Genomic DNA, 18,669 nt, shown 5'->3' on the forward strand with positions numbered 1-18,669 from the left:
GATTGTTGAAAAAAGAGCCTTATGTGTTTTGAAAAATTGTACAAAGCTAAGTGAGCTTTGCCCTGGATGAGGATACACTGTGACACAGAATGCTGAAAGAGGGAAGACTACCCACCTGCAGACAGTATGAGGAATGGGCCACTCAGAAGGGTCTGGTGTCAGGTTCAATTCTCTCAGCCCTTCTGCAGGCTCTTGCAATCCTAAAATGATGGTGCTGGAGATGGCAGTGATCACATTCCTGCCTGCATACCTCACTCCATACCCACATGCTAATTATAAGATGGCCACAAGCAGGGCACTCTTGCCAAACCAGAAGCTTTTGGTTTTGCTGTTGGCTCACTTGCCTGTCAGGTAATAGGAAAATCAGGAAAACAAGGCAGCCCACAGTGAGCCTTGTACTGGAGTATTCTACTAGTCCTTGGACAACAGTACCCAGACAATCTGACCTAGCCTTGGCTTGCTGTCTGTTTGCCAAGGTCTTCCAGCTGTCTAGAGTCTTAGTGGAAGGGAGATTATCTGCACTTACCAATGAGAAACCGAGAGTCCTGCAGTGTCTGCCCCACCTGCCTCTCCAGCCTCATTAGCTCCCACTCCATTCCTCATTTGCTCGCCATGTGCTGGGTTCCAGCTACACTCACTTTCTTTCTGTTCCTTGAACACTCCAAAATCATTCCTGCCTCAAGGCCTGGGTACCCATGGTTCCATTCTTCTCCAATGTGCTTCCCCATCTCTTTACATGCTAGCTCCTTCTCTTCACACAGGTCTCAGCTCAAATGTCACCTTCTCCAAGAACCTTCTCCATCCCCCATTATTAAGTACCCCACTCCACTGAGACAGGAGCTAGACCATCCTTCTCCTGAGGAGCTATGGGGAAACTATTTCCAATGCTTTTAGGTCTTGTAAAATGAAATAAGAGTAAATTTCCCATCATTTGTCACAAATTTGTAAACCACTCATTGATCATGACCATTAGTATTGAGCACTACCTGAAAGGTAAGAGTCCTGCCTCTGAATGGAGCAGGTGAGTAGTCAGGTTCCTGGGGTGCTCTGACCCAATAGTGTGTGTCACTAAAGGAGAGGCACCCTGGCTAGAAGAGGCTAGTGGAGGAGGTTTGGGAGGAATTTTCTCACTAACCCTTGCTAGAACCCTTACTTGGTGATGAGTTGGGTGGGAGGACTTTTAGGCTGTTCCCTGAAGAACATGTTATTAATATTCTAATGGTGGCCCAGAATTCCCTCCCACACACTTAGCCAGGGTGGCTAGCAAGGAAAGGGAGTCTCCTCATCTAAGTATTTGTCCTACATACTTGCCATCAGTCACAAAACATCCATGCCAAATGGTGCAATCTCCTCTCCTGCCCCCTTTCCAGAGGTCTTCCATGCCACGCCTTTTACTCGAATGCAGGAGAGAGTCCCTGGAAAGAGCTAACAGCTGAGAAGAGCAAACACCAGACTGGGAGTCAAAAGACATGGTTTGGGATTCTATGTGCAACTCTTCACAGCTGAGTGAGTATAGTCAGACTTCACAATCCCTCTGAGCATCAGTTTCCACACTTATAAAACAGGGATGTGAATCCAACCCTAACTCACACTTCTGGATTGCTTAACGAACACTACGTAAATATGTGATTCTACAAACCATTGGATTTAATAAAGAAGAAAGAGGTGCTGAAGTTACACAGATGAACTCTTTCCTCTAAGAGCTCCAGATGAGATAGGAACACTGTACTGTCATCAGCAGCAACATCAGTTTCACAAAAGGACTCCCCTTAGGAGACCTGTGCATAAGAAACCTCCTGCCGACTTGAAGAAGCATTTGATTTCCATGCATTTGGTTTGCCAACAAATACTTAGGAGCCTACTCACCCCAGATGTATAATGTTAGTCTGCCTTTATTGATAAGTACTCTTTACTTGTCCCTTGATTTGCCAGATGGCCTCTGCATCCCCCACCCCACATCCCAAACCCCAGCCTCCTGGGAGCTGACCCTTCCAGCACTAACGATCATTTATTTTCTTTCTCCAAGATCCTGGACACAGTCTTAGCAATTTTCACTCATTTTTTTTTTCTTATTCTTGCAACAACCCTAGAAGATGGCTACTATGCATATCCCCATTTTACACGCAAGAAGACTGAGGATCAAAGAAGTTAGTGATTTGCCCAGGGTCACACAGTGCTTAAGTGATGGAGCAGGTTATTTTGGCTCCTAGGCCCTCACTTTATTTGCTGCATAGGAACGAGAACAGGGCTTCCTCCTGTACGGTGTCCTCTATGTTTATTTTACAATAGAAGTGACCATGAACCATGATCACACCCTTCCCTGCATGCCCCCCAGTTCCTCTTTGCCAGTGGTCCAGGGCCACATAGCTACCCACACAGTTACCCACGCAGCCATCCACACAGCCAGCTCTGATTTCCCCTGAAGTTCCCCTGAAATCAGACATCCAAGGGCAGTTCACTTGAAGCAGATCAGCAGGACTTTCCACCCCACAGAGGACCCGGACTTGCCAAGTTCTCCACCAGCCAGGCTCCTGGATGTGGGCCTTGTGTGTTCCCATTGCATAAGTGTTATTCCAGCCAGTTCCTGGAATCGGAAACATGGCAAACCATTCACCTGGTGGGAGCCCTTGCCCAGGAGGGAGGTTGTTTGGTTAGCTGCACTCTCTCCTTCCAAGAGACTAGCTTGTGAAAAGGTTTGTCAACCAAGGCCCATTTCTTAAGCCAAAGTTGTTTTATTTTCCCTACTCTTCAGCCACCCAACACATACTTTTCTCCCAAAGATCTCTCAAATACACCTCAGCAGCCTCTACCCTAGTTCGGGCCCCCTCATCGCTGGGGCAATCCCACCAGGGCCTCTTTGCTGGTCCCCTAGGCTTCCTGCCTCCAGCCAGCCCAGCCCTAGGCCAGCCTCCACACTGCAGCCAGGAAGATCTTTCCAAATGCCAATCCTACTGCGTGAGGCCCCAGTATAATTCCTTCAATGGCTCTCTAGCATCTGAACAATAAATGCTTCTCTACTATTTGAATTGTTCCCAATGAGAAGGTAATCCTATATAATAAAAGGCTAATATGCAAATTGTCCCCTTGACCAGGAGTTCAACCGGGAGTTTGACCAGGGGGCGGGGCTGGCCGGCCAACAGCCCGCGGCCCCTCCCCCCAGCCAGCCCACCCCACCCGCCCCTAGATCGGGGTGGGCTGGCCTCTAGTGTTGTTATAATGTCTTAAGATATGCTTCTCTCCCTAGCTGCAAGTTTCTTGAAGTAGGAATAATGTCTTCTTTGTCTCTTTATGCCTAGACCACAGGTCAGTGCCCTACACATAGCAGGTAGGTACCTGAAGTGTGTTTATTGTAGTTCAATGAACTGATACTTACCAGTTACCCAGAGCTCCTGAAAAGCATGAGATTACCAGTATAACTAGACTGAATAGTTAAAAGTCCAGCCAAAATAGTTTAGTCAGTGTGGACAGCATTATCTAAGATTAAGATATAATTTCCATTATAATTTCTGCTACTGAAAATAGTTCTTAGACTTTCTTTGTCAATTCATATTAGACTAAAACTCCAGATGGGGATCTGATTGTTTGTCCAAATCTCTGCTAGACCCAACGAAGGAGATGATGGGGTCTTCCAACTGCCTAGGGGCCCTCATTTTGATGAGCTCCCAGGAAAGACTGGAGTAGTGAGTGGAAATTACCAGGAGAATTTGAGCCCCATGCCCTAAACTCCCACCCTTATGAAACTCCAATGACAGCCTTTCCCGCAGCTTATCTTGGGGTTGAATCTACATTCTGTCATGTGATAGCTCTGTGGCATGTAGCAAACCCCTTTATTTGCTGAGCGTCCATGTCTGAATCTGTTCACAGGTTAGTTGTGACAAACAAGTATACGTACAAATGACGTCATGTATATGATATTTTCTATATTAGCTAATGAATTTGAGGAATACAGGAAACCACTGAAATTATTAAAGTTACTTATGTACAAATCCATCTCTCCTGCAAGATGAGGCACTGGAATTGGAGGGATCTTGTCTCGCTCATTCTACCTTCCTCAAAGTTCCTGGGACCAGGTCTTGAATTGACTAGATGATCAGCCAATGATTTGGGTAGGAATTGATGTAAGGCCTGAATGTGCAGGCACCACTGGCCTTCAGTTAAAGAACAAGGCCAAGGTATACGCACAGCCATGGGCCCTGATTAAGGCTTGGGTCTGTGAGGCAAAGAAGATGCACTACTGGGGAAGGCAGCAGACGGTTCAGGCTTCTAAGAGGCCTCCAAGGGGAGCATTTTTATTGATTTCCATACTGAATTTGCCCACATTATCTATTTATCCTGCAATGTCACAGGCTCAGAAGTCTGGTTTTGTCAGCCTCCCCGCAGCTGATCCTTCTTTCCTGGAACCAGATTCCTTTGTGCTGTTGTACGGTGAGAATGAGAAGGTACAATCACAGGGAAGTGGAACCCAAACATCGGTACAACTAGTACATTCATTCCCTGTCTGCAACCACACTGCTTGGGATGTCATATCACACACGCCGAAGGCTGTCCAGTGTGCATAAACTATCTAGTAGCATCCAATTAAGATAACCCCATGTGATTCCTAGCACACAGCATGGACAGAGTGCCAACATTTCCCTCTGTGACTCTGCTGTCCTTCCTTCTTCAAATATATTTGAAATCTATGGTTGGATTAAGATCAGCCGACTCTCCCAGTCCTGGGAGCCATCCTGTCTCCTCACTAATCCTCTTGTGCCTATCTTAAACTTTAACTCTCAGAGGATAATCTTGTTTCCATATTTCTGAGTTCTCCCAGCAAGTTCTTTGTAATCCCATGTATTGGCAACAGTGGTTTTCCTTAGTAACAGCCTGGTGCAGCAGAGTGAGTATAACATCTAGAGTCAAGGAACTGGGATTAAAAATAAGCTCAGGAACTTTGATTAAATGAACTTCAACTTGTCATCTATTAAGTAGGAACAAAATGCTATTAACTCCTCCTCTAGGGTAGTGGCAAGGGTCAAATGAGGTTGAGGATGTCATCAACCCCATATGACATGCTAGTCATTATTTCTGGTTTGGGTTTTATTTAATATCTAAAGTCTGGGAATAAAATTTTAAAAAAGACACAATATGACTCTCATTAAACCATTTTTTTAAATTGACGCAAACAGAAAAACCATTCTTCAAGTATCAGGCGGGGTGTAAGACTCAAGCACTAAATAGCCATCTTCTCTCCCAGACCATCCATAGCTCTTCTGTGTGTGAAATACTAGTCCCTGACTTCCCTAAAGAATGTGTCTGAGGAAGCATCCAATTGCATGTATTTGCTGAAGAGCTGTCTGCGAAGAGGTTCCATGTTTTTGCCCCATCTTACTTATCACTGGAAGTTCTAGTGATATGAAAGCCAAGAACTGGGTGAAGATTCATCCAAAAAATAGCCAGACTTTCTGGATACCAGAAGGAGTTCACTTGGAATTGGATTGATTCAGCTGTCAAGTAGTAGCAGACACAGAATTCTTTTTTAATGATGGCTAACCAGCCCACCCCCTGTAGTATATGAACAGCATGAATGGTATTTGGCTGATGAATCTACCTACTATAGGGTCATCCATCTGGGATAGGCTCAAATGTGGCCCAAAGAACTCTGAGGTCTTTACAAAACATCCGCTGCTGTTAATTACAGAACAGTATGCTGTTGAAACCAAAGCAGATGTTGCCTCCTCACTTTTTCATTCTCTACCAGCTTTAACTTTCATGCCTTAGTACTTCTAACACCCACCCTTTGTTTCAGCAAGATATAGCTCCTGACTCTAATTCCCTGGTGCCCTATCCATTTCCCACCTCCATGCGGATACTCTTATCTGTCAACAATTGACAGGGGCAGGAGAAGACACAAGGGCCTTATCTGTAAATCCCTAGCATCTAGCACGTTGTCTAGACCAAGAAATAACTCCATGAGTGTTAGATGGGTGAATAAATGAGTTCGTGAATGAATGCATGAATAAATAAATTAATGAATGGAAGCCTGTGCTTTCCTTCCTCAAATATAAACTTATTGATTTCCTTGTTTTTATTCTAGGATGATCCATATTGTATGGTTTGACAAACCAGCAGAAAAACAGGTCAGTGAAACCCAAGGGGTCAAAATGAGTTTCAGATTAAATGGGTTTAATTTCCAACTGCTCAGTGACAGCCTAGGGCAGTGGTCGGCAAACTCATTAGTCAACAGAGCCAAATATCAACAGTACAACGATTGAAATTTCTTTTGAGAGCCAAATTTTTTAAACTTAAACTTCTTCTAATACCACTTCTTCAAAATAGACTCGCCCAGGCCGTGGTATTTTGTGGAAGAGCCACACTCAAGGGGCCAAAGAGCCACATGTGGCTCGTGAGCCACAGTTTCCCAACCACGGGCCTAGGGGATCCTGACCCCAGTACTAAGATCTAGGTGCACAGATTCACTATGAGCTCTGAACAGTAACCTGTTCTATTTAGGCAATGGGTTTTTCTTTAAAAGCTCAGGTTGTATCTCCATGGTGAACGACCAAGTTCAATGCTACTTCTCTTCTTATGTCAGAACAGGGTCCATGGAGATAAGAACAAAACAGATTCTTTTCAAGGGTTGAGAGTGGTGTGCTTTTCTTACATCTGTTATAGAATATAAATGTAACTATCCTCCATTTTACCACTGAGAAAACTGAGTCTCCAAGAGGTGGGGTAAGCTGCCCAGAGTCACATTACTAGTTCATGGATCTAGGACTCAATGTCAAGCCATCCATGCTCTTGCCACCCACGACCAAGAGTTGGCTAGGTAAGTAGTTCTCAAACTTGACAGTACCTGCAGGGACTGTTAAAATCCAGACTGCTGGACCTCACCCCCAGATTTTCTGATTCAGTAGGTCTGGGATGAAGCCTGAGAATTTGCATTTCTAACAAGTCACCCAATGAAGATGATGATGCTGGTCCAGGGATTTCACTTTGAGGAATATTTGGCTAAAGTATCAGAAAGGACTCTTAATTGCAGTTAATAAAATCCAACTGGAGGTAATTTGTGCCAAAAAAAAAAAAAAAAGTATTTTATCACATGGATATGAGGGAATGTCCTGAAGCCCAAAGGAAGGAATATAATCGGATCTCAACTAGATCTGGAACCAGAGACAGGCTTCTATCTCCAGCTTTCATCTCTGCTTCTCTTGAAATGTGTCTTATTCTTCTTCTTGTATTTATTCTAGCTTCTGAATCTGCCCTCCTGTCCAGTGATAGGAAACATGGAAGGAGCACCTTCCAAGATTATACCATGCAGAGCCAGGAGCCCAAGAAAAGACTGAACCTCTCTCACTATCCCAGTTCTAATTCCCAGAAGCTTGCTTGAGTGGGATGCACATTCCTGGTATAATTACCTGTGACTAGGACAGTGGCATAGATGTAATTGTGCAGTGGCCATCAGTGCCCCATCATTGTAACCACATAGATTCATAAAGAAGCATAGTTCCTAGACAAGGGAATTGAATAGTAAACCCAATCGCTGACTACTAAGGCTGGGGTGCAAGAAGTGAACATACAGGTAAATAAGAACTGATAAAACTACATTAACCCAGCATAATGACTGGAATGTGAACAGTGGTTGGGAAACTTTTCAGAACATGTGGCCGATGACCTTCTGAAATAATGCTTTTCTCTTGAACTAGACACAGTAAACAGTAAATCCATCTGGTTTGCAAATTCTCTTCAACAAGTCTCCACAGACAATTCCTAGGGCTAAATAGAGCCAGTTTTGTTTTCTTAGAAGAACAATGGAATGTGGAATTTCAGACCAGTGCAGCTGCCCAAGCTGGGTCAGGAGAAAGGCGCAGATTATACTTATTAATGTTTTGCAAACCCACCCAATCCCTGCCCTCCTACCTTCCTTTGCCCCTCTTCACCCCCTCTGCAAGGACAAAGCCTAAAGTGGCTAAGCAAGGGTTGAGACAGAATTTCAGACACACTGGGTCAGATGTTCAGCGAGGACATCCCAAACAAGCTCTCACCAACCGCACCCCCACCACCACCACCACCCTATCCCAGCCTGGTACTGTGTTTCCGAGAAGGACCAGGCAAGCTATTACCTGCCAAGTGAGGATTGCTGTTCTGGCAGCCCCTCTGAGTCTTAGGTGTGCTTGCTGGAAATTTCCATGATGGGAGTCTGGAGAGGGAAAGGTGCTAGTGGGAGGCACAGTGAAAGAGCGTTAGATATGAGATCAAGCATCAGCAGATTTAATAAACTGAGAGACTAGCCCAAGTCAGTCTGTTCAATTTTCTGCCCTTCCTTCTCAACTCTATATCGGGGAGCATATGTTGTTATGTACAGCAAATGTGATTGGCTGAGAATATCATGCATGAGGTCAGGACAAGCCCCCACTGGCATGTGTGATGTTTTATGTAAACTAAAGAAAAGCACCCCTTCCTCTATGTCAGAGCATGTGGTTTAGCCAGCTGAGCATGGGCTGCACCTGTTCCCGTCAGCCAAGCGTCCTTGCATGAGGAACACCTCTGCTACCTTCGCTGGGTCATGGTGGCCTCTTTAAAAATAGTAGAGGCCTCCAGGTGGTCTTAATCAGCCCTGGTGATAGTAAGAGGCAAGGAGAGTAATCAAGGTGGCCATAACACTATCATCCCAATCCAGGTTAGGAACAAGTAGTCAAAATGATCTCTCCCCTTCTAGAAACCCACCCTTGCACCAATGGAGTGAGGTAGAGCAGGGTTATGAATATGCTCACATCAACACGCTCAGCTGGAAACTTCTGCACATCAAGAAAAAAAACAAAGTTTTTAGAGGCTTCAAGCTGGCTGGTTTGAATTTACATATTCTCACAAAACCCCCTCCAGCTTCTCTTTTCCTGGGTCTTATTATATTAGGCCTGCACATTACAGTTCCTCCCGTTTCTGTGTCTATGTAATCTGAGTAGAGGTTTATTGTTTAAAATTATTTAAAAGTCATGTATTCTCAGCCACTCGAGTTCATTAACACAAGTGAGTGTTAACCCTCCTTTTTTCCTGCTTTTTGCTAGACACTTATTTTTCTTTCTTTATTATTTTTTTTTTGCCCTGCCTTCTCTAAAACACTATTAGACCTACATTCCTATTCAAATTTTTGTTTTGCTTCAATGCTCTGCGTAGTTCTGCTGAACCACATGCCTGAACATCTAGTACATGGAACCACAAAAAGAGGGTACACGGCACAAATCTTGTCCTCTGTGTACTGAGTCCCAGCTCTCTGTCCTTATCTCTTCCTCCAACCTCACTTCACCTGCTCTTGATCCTCCTAGATTCTGAGTCCATTGCCCTTTTTCCATTTATATCTTCACCTTGCCTAATGACCTTGACCCTCCAAACCCTTCCTTCAGCTACAGATATTGAGATTGCCTCCCAACTAACAAGTTTCTGCTGTCTCCTCCCAGCTTGAATGTCTCCCAGTTTGGCTATGCCCTGGAGGCCACACAATCATCTATCTCACCCTTCCTGAGTTACATGCTGATGAGGCCACCCAATTTCCAGAGCAGGAAAAGAGTAAGGACAGCTGAGGAGAAGTCTCAGGGACGTTTGGAAGGAGCAGGATGGTGCCCCTCCTTCAAGAGAGGAAAACTCACCCATCCCACTTTCAAAGGAAAACATCCTGAACTTCCTGGGAATAGAGCTTGAGTCCCCTCCTAGTGAACTTCTGGGGAGACCTTGGTGATGCCTTTCAGGAGGCTCAAAAGAGCTGTACATGTGTTTCATAAAGAGTCAAGTGAAAAATCAACCAAGTTCTCATTTAAGTTGATTGTCAGTGCTTCCTAAATTACTTTGCCTATAATAGTGTGACCTCTGGGTATCATTCTTAAATTCTTGCATGTTTCTGTAATCTGGGGCCTCCCTGCTCCCAGGCTTGTTCCACTCAAATTCACCTTCAAAAGTGGCCAGAGACTCTACCATTTGCCTGCTGGGAACCCCTTGGTGGTTTCTTATACCACCAGCTCCTTGGTCTGGACACAGGCCCTGCAGGACCAGGGCTGCCTACTCATGTGTTTAGATATCTGTCTATGTCTTCCTTTTTCTGTGTCCCTGTCACCAAGAATCACATCCGATACATGGTGGACACTTCATAAATGGTGATTGTATCGATTGATAATTAATTAATATCAGAGACAAAGTGCTCCTGATTGGAATCTAATCCTGCTTCTTTAACTTCTCTTCTTTCTGTGAGGAAAAAAATTAAGTGATTTCACTGTGTTTCCAGCTGCTGAACCTCCACAGGCCTGGACCTTGCTGAAGTTCACAGACCTTGGGGATGAGGCATCTGGGACTCCCTCCACCGTCACTGTCGGCCGGGCTGCAGTCCTTGAACTCACAGCCTGCCCTGGTGGAAGATGTGGAAAATAGCTAGTAGCCACTGGGAGCTCTCAGCCAACGAGATGTTTTTCTAGCCTGAACCCTCACACCCAGACAGTCCCCAGAGATCCTGAGGCCAAGTGAACGTCCGCTTGTACAGGAACTTGACTCCCCACGGAGGCCACCCTAGCACCAAGCCCACCCCTGTCTCACTCCCCAGTGCCCGGCCTCTGACGCCCACTTCCTCTTCCGTGTTCCACAGCAGTGAGGTCTTCTGGAGCGCAGGCTGGCTTCTGTTCCCACTTGCCTTCATTCCAGAATGCCTCATGGAAAGATTTCCACTTCTCTGTTTTCTCCCATGAATGTGGGATCCTCTGCTGTCCAGAAAGCCAGGAGGCTCTCATGCCCTCGGCAGGTCGCAATTCCAGAGCTCTCCCTTCCATGGTTCTTGGTCGAATGAAGCAGTAGCAGCAGTGCTTCCCACCACAGACAATCCTCACACCCCCAGACTCAAAATAGCCCAGCAGTGGAAGCACAGGGCAAAGGTCAGAACTACCCCGAGGACAAGCAGGCACTTGTCTTGTCCACTCAATGATATTTCTGCTAACTTGGGCCCCTTTATGAAAGGCACCTTCTCTGGCAGGCAGCTGAAATTAGGGTGTTGGGGAGGCGGTGTGTGCATAATAGAAAGAGCACAGACTATGGAGCCAGAAGGTCCAGGTTTAGTTCCTTGCCATAGGCTGTGAGATCTTTAGCAAGTCATGGAACGTTCTGAGCGTCCTTTGAAGTTAGACAGATAGGAGTCTGCTACATAGATAGCAAGCAAGTAGAGAACCAGAGAAGTTATGCCTTCCCTGGGTGGCAGATTCTTCATCCATGAAAACCAGAACAGCCTGAACGTCATGGCTCAGTGGTTGATTGTCAACCTATGGGCCAGGAGATCATGGTTCATTTGATTCCCAGTCAGAGCACATGCCTGGGTTGCAGGCTCCATTCCCACTGGGGGGTGTACAGGAGGCAGCCAATCAATGATTCTCTCTCATCATTGATGTTTTTATCTCCCTCTCCCTTCCTCTCTGAAATCAATAAAAAATATATATTTAAAAATAAACAAACATATAAATAAATAAACTGGAGCCCAACTATTCTCTCTGAATCGTCTCAGCAACTTCCTGAAGCTCTGAGGGGTGAAATAGCTTTCCAAGATCCCACAGGCAGGAGAGGCTGAAAACCCCCGTGGCTTCCTAAAAAAGATGAGTCACACCACAGCACAGCTGGCCAACCGTTTCAATGGAAAAAGAGAAGGTCACAAAGTCAAACCTAAGGACAGTGCCCGAAGACATAGTCAAAGAACTTGTAATATTACAGCCCCATTGGCAGGACTGCCCCTGCTACGTGACAAATAATTCAGAAGCCTTACAAAGACGCTATTCAACACTTTATGTATCTATTTCTCCTCGTTCCTATGTCGTGCTTACCACACAGCCTTCCCAATAGGTCTGCTTGCAGGGAAAGCATACGCACATGATGCCAAAGGGAGCATTCCATCCCTGTAATCTTGATTTAGAAAGTTACATGGACAATCTGGCTTCTGAGACATCCTTCCATTTCAGGAGCAGAATCTACCCCTGAGTCACAGATATGCTGCCAGAAACCTCCCAAAGTAGATGGTGAAGCCTAAAAGCCCGCAGGATTATGAAGAATTCACCAAAGGAGTGAATGTCACGTTGTGAGACAGACCCTTCGGTGGCCACTTGGGATGATTGGGTAGGATATTCAACTGCCTAAAGCACTCTTCCCTACATTTGAAATCCCACTACTTCCTGATCCTCTTGAATCTGCTGCCCACAGGGGTGCATGTCTGTACTCCCTGCTGTCTGCCCCTTATCGAGATGCCTGCCCATCCCTCTTCCCATAGACCTCACCTGCCCTGGTGCACTTATTGGCACCTGCTCTCTATCTGGACTGCCCGCCACAGTTACGGTGGGGGGGGGGGGAGTGCGGGGGGCGGGGGCAAGCACCCCTGGCAGCACTCACCCTTCCTTCCCCCTGTGCAGTTGGGCCATCCTCTAAACACTGATCAATATCCTGTGTGTGAAATAATTACCAGCACCCCATTCCTCTCCATCCAACCTGTTCCATTGCCTAACCAAACTGAGACTCATACCCTCCCTCCCACCTGGCTCCCTGGCCACTGCTACCCCACCCAGCTCAGGCAGGAAATAGAGATTGTCTCCTTGGGTAAATAACATATTCAAATTTTCTGTATCCTAGTACAGAACATTACTAGAACTGGATCAAGAAGCAAGAAAGTGGAATTGAAAGAATATGGGTTTACTAAAGCAGGTGTTTTGCATTGGGCTATCCAAATGGAAGAGATCTTCTTAGAGTCCCTTGTTGAAGGAGCAGGGAAACAGGATCGTCCACCCTGCTGGTGGGAAATAAAATGTTGGTAACTTCCCTAGGGAATAAACTGGCAGTATAGGATATTGAAATGTCTTTAAAACTCAAATGCACTGTAAATAATCAATTTCATTTCTAGGAATGTATCCCAAGGAAGTAAATATGTACACAAAGATTAAGCTGCAAGGATATTTCTTGCAACATTTTTTTTAATACTAGTGGAAAGTTAAATATAAGCTAAATATTTAACAGAAGATTGGTTAAATAAATGGTACATTTATATGATGAAATACCATGTGGTCTTTTTAAATGATATAGAGACACATTTATAGATGGAGAGAGATGTTTGTAATATATTGTTAAGCAAAGGAGAAGGTTACAAATATACATATGGAAAAAAATCCACAGACTTACCAATGTGACAATAGTTCTTACATTTGAATGGTACAATTTATGGGTAATTTTTATTTTTGACTTGTTATCAGTATGTTCTCCTTTTTAGACAAAAAAAAATGCATTACTTGTGTAATAAAAAAATACGAAATTTGTTATTTAAAAGGGTATGGACTTGGCATTCACATATACTTGGCTTCAAATCCCAGCTAGGCCTCTGATTAGCCATGTGAGCATAGAGACATGACTTACACTCCCCGAGCCTCAGTTTTCCCATATCCAAAATGGGGATACTGGCATATTCTTCACAAGGCAGTTCTGAGGATTAAACAGGGAAGCACAAATAAAGCACCTGGCACAGAGTAGACACCGAATGACATTTTCCCTTCCTTCCTGGATGTCCAAAAATAACTCAGAATAACAATTGACAAAGACAAAAAGGTCAAGCATGCACTGAATTGTGTAAAACTCAGGGTCCAAAAATTAGGAGAAACCCATATCTGATGCTCTTATCCTTAATCCTTTCTGCTCCCGTCTCCCCACCCCATCCAAGCAACAGAATCAGAAATCTCCATTGTTAGCAAGTCTGGCTTGCAATCCTGTTTGAGTCAGGCAGGTTGTGTTACCCAGCCCCACCAGTAGGTGGGGCCGGTCTCCACCCTGTCTCTTCATAGAGCCTGGTACACTGACTGGCCTGCACCACACAGCAGCTCATGGAAAGCTGCCCACTTAAAATGCCTGGAAACATCTGGGACCCTCCTCTCTCACCCCCACCTGCTCCCACCTCAATCCAGGTCTGGTTCATGGCTCCTCCTCCTGTTTAAAGTCTCACTCTTACCACTTTGGCCTTGAGCTTCCTGGTTCATGAATTTGGTCACCTATAGGGAATACAGCTGGGATCTGCCCTGCCTTCTCCCAGCTTCTCATTCATTCACTCTCCAAATATTATGACCACCTGGTGGGTTCTAAGCTTTGTGCTGGGCTATGGAGATGAATGAATCAGAGACAAATGCTGAAGGGCCTCAGAGCCTGGTGGGGACATAGACCACCACACTATTACAGCCCGTTACAGTGACTATTATTAAAATACTTCTATAGCACTTGTTTTGTGACAGAATCGGTTTTAGTAACTTTACATACGTTAAGCTTCCTTTAATCCTCACAACCTACCTTTATGAGGTAGGTTACAATTATCTCCATAGTGGGGAGGAGAATGAGGCACAGAGAAGTTGAGTAATTTGCCGAGGAGAGCAGAACCAAGTTTTGAGCTGAAGCTTTCTTACCCTCTTGAAAATGACTGAAGACCCTGCAGAGTTTTATTTATGTAGGCCATGTCGTGAGAGTTACTGTATTAGAGCTTAAAATTGAGAACGTCTCTAAACATTAAATAAATAATTCCTTTAAAATAATAATAATAAATCACTACATGTTCCTCTAAATAACATACTTTTAAATTTTAAAAAATTTCTATATCGATTAGTAAGAAGGGCATTGTTTCATGTGGTTGAGATCCTTATAATGTCTGACTACTGCACCCAAACTTGACAAGTGGTGTTTGGTTTCTTAAAGACGAGAGGAATCTGACAGCTCATCATGCAGGATACAAGCTTTCCAAAATTCTCATTTTTTGGTTTGAAATCAAGTTTTCATCATTGGCAGCAAATACCGTCACTTGTTTCCTTAAAGTAACAGCCCTAACTTCATCATTTGGGAGAGAAAAATATCTGCCAACTACCCACGTCTGAAGAGCCATAGTGTGTGTATCAGTCATCCTTTCTAGGGAAAATGGTGTTCCATGAAAAAATGTGCATCTCCCAGCTCACACAACTGCGCCAGCGCTGTCTGTCCTCAAGCCTGTCTCTGTACCTTGGTCTCCAGCAGAAATGCTTGTGTGCAATTTCATCACACCCAAATTAAAAAGATCAGTACCCAGGGTTGAAATTTAATAAATTTGTTTATTTTTACTGCTTCATCAGGACATTCTTAAATGAAACTGGTCTTTTTATTTTGTTTTGGTTTGGTTTTTGTTTTGCGCTTACTGTACATGTGTGGTGGTGAATCCTGTAATGATCACTACTATGGTTTGGTACCACCACCTTGTTTCATACCAAAGCACAGCAATTTTACCCTCTGTTGCGTTTGCATCATCAATTCAAACACCAACTCAATGAAAGAGCAAATAATATCTTAGACATAACATGAAAATAATTGTGATCCTAGGAACCCCTAAAAGTGTCTCAGGTTCCTCCAGGGTCCTTGGGCCACACTTTGAAAACTGCTGCTCTATACCAATGGTCGGCAAACTCATTGGTCAACAGAGCCAAATATCAACAGTGCAACGATTGAAATTTCTTTTGAGAGCCAAATTTGTTAAACTTAAACTTCTTCTAACACCACTTCTTCAAAATAGACTCGCCCAGGCCGTGGTATTTTGTGGAAGAGCCACACTCAAGGGGCCAAAGAGCCGCATGTGGCTCGCGAGCCACAGTTTGCCGACCACGGCTCTATACCATCCTGTTTGGAATACACTTGGATTTATATGAGCTTCCTCATGAATCAAAATTCAGATTAAAGACCCACCCTAAGCCCAGACCACTTCTGACCTCCACAACCTACCTGGGTTGTTTCTGAAATCTGGGGTCTCCCTGGTCAGATATCTGTAATTTTTCCTTTACTTCTAAGAGTCAGGCCCAATCCCTTGAATCTGGCTTACATGGACCACAGACCACCATCTGTCCTCAAACTAGACCAACCTGACCTGGGTGATACTTCAGTGCACCTCACGCCTGTTGACACATGAACTCACAGGTCCCAAGTCCTGACTGTGTGTCAGGCATGATATTATCAAATTTAATTCTCATAGCACCCTTGCAACTCAGATATTATCATCCCCATTTTGCCAGTGAAGAAACTGAGACTGAAGCAGGATTCCCACACAGAACTGTCTACTAGGAAAACTAAGTCCTTGCACTGCCTTCAGGTCAGTTCTCACAGTCCTGTTCCCATCCCGTCTGGACTGCCTCCCCTTCTTGTCCGCCTGCTGGTGAGGTTCCAGCACGCCTCACATCAAAATTTCCTGAAATGAGAAAATTCCCAGCACTGGCGGCTTTAATCATCCAGTGTCTGAATTCCTAATATTCACACATCACTCAGATGCTGGAAACCCTGAGACACATCAGTCCCTGGAATAGATAAAGTCTGAGCTGGGTTCGCTTCTGCCATTGTCTGGAGCGTGTGAGCCCAGGAGACACGGACCTTCCTTTGCGGGGAGACCGGTACTTCCACCCAAGCTCACGGTTTGTCATCTCTGTCTTTGTACTGCGACGGGGGCTGACATCCTCCATCCCTGCCTCTTCCTCAGTGCCAGGGGCTCTCTGGAAAAACCAGAGCCCATTCAAACAAGTCACAAAACAACTCCCCAGGATGTGACCAGGATAAGAATCACATCCTAAGAGTCAGGTTCAGGAAAGTTTTCCCAAAATAAACCCAAAGCTGAAGTAAATAAAGCACCAGGAATATTTTGGGAGAGCCATTTCACAGAACTACAAAAAGAAAAAGAAAAAAAAACGAGAAAAAAAACCAACAACAATGAACTACTGTCCACAGTCTTTGTTCAGACATTCTTCATTTCTGGTACATCTTGTTAAGTGGTGGTTTCATATTTGACATTGATGCAATGGGGGAATGACCCATGTTTATGAAAATTATACCATTTCTTCTGGGGATAAGAGTGTCCCCTAAGCACTGGTTTGCGATAGGGCAGAGAGTTTGATGAGGATTCAAGGTTGTGATGATTAAAGCCAGGCTAGGAGGAATATGTAATTTGTGCAAAAGAGCCAGGAGAACAATAGCTAAGGAAGAACAGAATGCCATTTAATATATAGGAAGGGGACACTGCTGTGTAGTCTTGGCTCCATAGGGAAGAGGGGACACAAACAGAAAGAATGATTTCACAGGACACAGAAGTGACAACACTTGGCATAAAGAAGGGCAAATCAGCCCAGCCAGCATGGCTCAGTGGTTGAGTGTCGACCTATGAACCAGGAGGTCACAGTTCAATTACAGGTCGGGGCACATGCCCGGGTTGCGGGCTTGACCCCTGATGGGGGGCGTGTAGGAGGCAGATGATCAGTGATTCTCTCTCATCATTGATGTTTCTATCTATCTATCCCTCTCCTTTCCTCTCTGAAATCAATAAAAATAAATTAAAAGAAAAAGGATCTCAACCATCAACTTTCTTCAGTCTGCATTACATCAGTTGACTTAAATCTTTCCGAATTAGTATAACTTCCATGGTCCTTCATTTAAATATGATAAGCAATGAATCCTTATGTTTAATTTAGGAAAGCAGCATGGTCTTGTAGTGAAAAACAAGCTGCTTGGGGACAGACAGACCTGGGTTTGAATTGTGCCTCTTCCTAATTGTGGACAAGTTGCTTGACCACTGGAAACCATACCTACTTCACAGGGATGTCATAAGAAATAGAATGAAGCAATTAGAGTGTCTAACACATCACATTTCATTCTTTCTCTGAGATCAAGTAACCACATTCCAAATGTCCCTCAATGCCATGGATTAGTCTTTCCCTTCAGCTCCCCGGCCTCCATCCCAGCTGCCATCACCTCTGGCCTTGACAATGTGATGACCTCAGCATTCTGTCCCTGCTTGCTGTCTCATTCTCCTTCAGTCCATGCCTTGACCCTCTCACTTGATAGATGAGCAAGTGAGTGTGAGCCTGCCCAGTGGCTCACAGTGAATTCATAGCAGAATTTGGGTTACTTTCCCAGCCTCCTAACTCCTAACCCAGAGATAGTAAAAACTGGCTCACAGTCCTTCGTTATTTGACTTCTGTTTACCTCTATTAGCCTCACTTGCCCCCACTGTCCCATCACACATCAGCTCACTTTTGCCTCCAGAATTTTGAGTCACTTCCTTTTGCCTGGGCCACAGTCTCTGGGGCTGAAGGCTCTCTCCTTCTCCAGGTCAATGCCTCCTTCTTCCAGTGCTCTGTGGTCCTATGCTTTTTTCAGGAAGCCCTCCATGACTACCCCCCATCCCAATGCCACAGTAAAACTGGATGTTGTGCCCCATCTCTGCACTTTCATAACCTCCTACTGCCATTTTTCCCGATTGTCATACTCTATGTTGATTACTACTTCTCTGTTTCCATTTTCAAATAGTCATATCTTAGAAGTATGTTTTGTAGTTTTTATTCCCAGTATCTGGCCTGTTTTGAATGAATGAACAATCTCACAGCCAATGAATGACAGAGATGAGATTAAAACCCAGGTCAGTCTAATCCCCAAACTCATACCTTGGCACCATCCCAGCTGAAATCTACCTAAAAGCAGGGAGTGCTGTACCCCTCCACCCAATCCATTGCCTTAGTCCCCCAAAGTCTACAGCCTACAGGACTCACTTTCTGCTGGAAATTCAGTTCTCCCTTGCATACTGAGACTCTATTTGCCTTGTACAAAATTTTTATTTTCAAGGAAACACTCAACCCATTCATTGATTTTGGTGCAAAC

Source organism: Eptesicus fuscus, chromosome 9 (genome assembly GCF_027574615.1).
Source record: "Eptesicus fuscus isolate TK198812 chromosome 9, DD_ASM_mEF_20220401, whole genome shotgun sequence".
NCBI classification, from domain to species: Eukaryota; Metazoa; Chordata; class Mammalia; order Chiroptera; family Vespertilionidae; genus Eptesicus; species Eptesicus fuscus.